This window comes from Pinus tabuliformis, chromosome 1_2 (genome assembly GCF_031772625.1).
Source record: "Pinus tabuliformis cultivar Carrire ecotype Pingquan chromosome 1_2, CPIR1, whole genome shotgun sequence".
In the NCBI taxonomy this organism is placed as follows: domain Eukaryota; kingdom Viridiplantae; phylum Streptophyta; class Pinopsida; order Pinales; family Pinaceae; genus Pinus; species Pinus tabuliformis.
This window is the reverse complement of record NC_142298.1, coordinates 992,669,883-992,673,609: the sequence shown is the minus strand read 5'-3', so window position 1 is coordinate 992,673,609 and position 3,727 is coordinate 992,669,883. Positions and strand designations below refer to the sequence as shown.

Sequence of the window (3,727 nt, the reverse complement as noted above, 5' to 3'; positions counted from 1 at the left end):
CCTTTACAAATACAATTTATAGTTTATGAGAATTATAATTTACAATGAGAATTTACAATTCATTTTCTAATTCAATGTATGAGGAATATTTGTAATTTTTTCAATGTTTAATATTGATTTGATATGTAGTATTTATAAAATATTTATAATAAAAATAATTAAATGATTTATAAATAAAATATTTGTTCAACTACATTTATATTACAACATAGATCCATCTTAACTCTTGAGTAAGACCGCCATCATCATCATCATCATCATCATCATCATCATCATCATCATCATCATCATCATCATCATCATCATCATCATCATCATCATCATCATCATCATCATCATCATCATCATCATCATCATCATCATCATCAATGTAAATTAATGTACATATATTCTAAAATTTACATTCTTATGTGTGAGTCTGCATTTTTCTTATTTAGTAACAAATTTAATTATTTCATTAACATTATATAAAATTAAAAAAAACATATAAATAAACTAAATTATAATTTTATTTTAAATGTGTAAATAAATTTTTTAATACAATAAAGTAAACCAATATTATAACTTACCAGTACGAAAACGACTCATATGAATATAACAATTTTTTTTATAATAAAAGTATAAAGTACATAATAAATATAGACCTATATCAAATTTCAAAATAGTAATATATATACCAAAACTAATATGAAGTGAATATCAGAGTCTGAGTAAACCCTAGGGAGACTGCTTTCGGCTAGAAAAGCTCCGGTAACTCCATTCCCAAATTGAGCAACCTCTTTGGCTACATTCACAGGGCACGCCCATATCCATTTACTCAGAAATGGATTGAGTGGTTTCGCTGGCGGGCCTCAAATAAACAACGGATGGGGCAAAAGGAAGCGTGCAATCTAATGGAGGATCCTTTATCTCCAAGTGCCCCTCTAATATTCGCACAACTGCTCCCATTGAAGGTCTCAGCGCCGAATTGCTTTGAATACACCACAACGCCGTCTTTATCAACCTACATGCCTCGTCAACCCCCTCGGGCCTTTGCAATTCCAATCCACTCTCGATTAATTCTTCCATTTTATCTTCCCTCGTTTTGTTAAAAGCAATGGAAGGAAAATACCAGTTGTCCGAATCCCCATTTTTATGGACGTTTCTGCGCCCACTGATGATCTCAAGAAGTACCATCCCGTAGCTGAAGACATCGCTCTTGGACGTGATTCCTACTCCCCAAAGCCATTCGGGCGCCATATATCCAATCGTGCCCTTCACCACTGTCACCAAGTGGCTTTCTATATCTCTATTTAGACATCTTGCCATGCCGAAATCAGACACGGTCGCCTTGAAATCCTCATCCAGTAGAATATTCTGAGGCTTAACGTCTAGATGTAGAATACAAAGCCTCGACTCCTCGTGCAAGTACGCAAGTCCCCGGGCGGTATCCAGAGCAATTGAATATCTAGTTTTCCAATCTAAACACTTGCCTAGGCCGAACAGCCATTTATCAAGAGACCCGTTGGGCATGAATTCGTAGACCAGAATACGATGAGCACCTTCTACACAAATTCCATGCAATCTCACAAGATTCGAATGATTGATGGACGATATTGTGGCAATTTCTGCACAAAACTCTGCCTGTCCCTGCCTCGACTCGTTGAGCAGACATTTTACGGCCACCAATGTGCCATCCATCAAAGTTCCTTCATAAACTGCCCCAAATCCTCCCTTTCCAATTTCTTTGCTGAACCCGCCTGTGGCTATCTCAATGCTCTCGTAAGCGAATATTGCAGGAAGGCCAGTCAGATTCTTCAGATATTCTCCGTTGAATACGTTGGCACCTTCAGTAGATTGTTGTTTTCGCGTTCTCTGCCACCTGGAGATCAATTTCCAGGCAACAAAAGAGACAAATACGCCGCCATGGAGTGGGAGGAGGATATATGGCACAATTCCTCTGGCTGTGAATAGCACGACCAACAAGCTCACCACAAAAACCACGCCCAACGCCAGCGGGCTGAGGAAGACTAATCTGATAATTCGAGATTTAAAATCGCCAGCATTCCCCTCTGGATCTTGCGCAGAATTCATCACTTACGTTCGCCTGCATACATCAATACATTAATCGGATTGCACAATTATATTTTTCTGATGCATCTATCTCATTTCATACTCCTAGCAGGGATACTCATGAGTATAACGCAAATGAACAGAGTTTATTAGAAGACGTGCAGGAACGGTTGGAATGCATTCAGCCAGACTTTTCAAGGTAGAGTTTTAGAACTTTCACGATATATATGCTCAGCATGTTACACGTATCCATCCCCAACGTGATAAACGGTGCAGAAAGCAACACTGTTGTTATCGATTATTAAAGAATGACAACGATGCATATACCATGCGTATTTTCCTTGCGTTTATCGATTGTCAATTACAACTCCACTAGATAAGTGGATACCGCTTTCCAGCAGTTGCTTTCGGTAGAATGACAAAGATAATCGGGAGCAAACACTTATACTGATGAAGTTTGAAGTTGGAAGATAATGACAAAGATAATGACCCTAGCCACCACTTACATTGCCTCATTCATTGTCATTTGGAGTTGGAAGATTGGTGGTGCCTTTTCCTATAGTAGAAGCATCGTAGATCAAGCCATAAGCCTAAAAATAAGAGCCATCTGGAAGTTGGGTCAACAATAAATGTTTAGGAGGACTTAGAGCAGTAATAAGGTTGGGAACTCAATTAGGATAATATTTGCAACTGCACAAGAGAATGAATCAGAATAAGCCGCCAGCATTCCCCTCTGGATCTTGCGCAGAATTCATCACAAACGTTCGCCTACATACATCAATACATTAATCGGATTGCACGCTTATATTTTTCTGATGCATCTATCTCATTTCATACTCCTAGCAGGGATACTCATGAGTTTAACGCAAATGAACAGAGTTTATTAGAAGACGTGCAGGAACGGTTGGAGTGCATTCAGCCAGACTTTTCAAGGTAAAGTTTTAGAACTTCACGATATATATGCTGAGCATGTTACACGTATCCATCCCAACGTGATAAACGGTGCAGAAAGCAACACTGTTGTTATCCATTATTAAAGAATGACAACGACGCATATACCATGTGTATTTTCCTTGCGTTTATCGATTGTCAATTACAACTCCACTAGGTAAGTGGATACGACTTTCCAGCAGTTGCTTTCGGTAGAATGACAAAGATAATCGGGAGCAAACACTTATACTGATGAAGTTTGAAGTTGGAAGATAATGACAAAGATAATGACCCTAGCCACCACTTACATTGCCTCATTCATTGTCATTTGAAGTTGGAAGATTGGTGGTGCCTTTTCCTGTAGTAGAAGCATCGTAGATCAAGCCATAAGCCTAAAAATAAGAGCCATCTGGAAGTTAGGTCAACAGTAAATGTTTAGGAGGACTTAGAGCAGTAATAAGGTTGGGAACTCAATTAGGATAATATTTGCAACTGCACAAGAGAATGAATCAGAATAAGCCGAGGAGGAACTACGAGAAGAAATTCAAGCCCAAGCCCCGCTCAGCATACTTCGGTGATGGAGTGTTAGATGAGGGGACGGCGGACGGTTACTTGTGACAGCGACGGTGTCCGTCTATGATTGCGCAGCTCCATCACCGAAGTATGCTGAGCGGTGCTTGGGCTTGAACTTCTTAGGATTAACAGATTTGGTAAGACAGTACTCAAATCTGTCCAATGGCATACG

The 3,727-nt window shown here is 39.2% G+C and overlaps 1 pseudogene; it reads right to left on the bottom strand.

Annotated features, from left to right (window-relative positions):
- Window positions 1–491: 491 nt before the first annotated feature.
- LOC149209394 (G-type lectin S-receptor-like serine/threonine-protein kinase SD2-5 pseudogene) lies at window positions 492–2,953 on the bottom strand (annotated as a pseudogene).
- Between the last annotated feature and the right edge of the window lie 774 nt (window positions 2,954–3,727).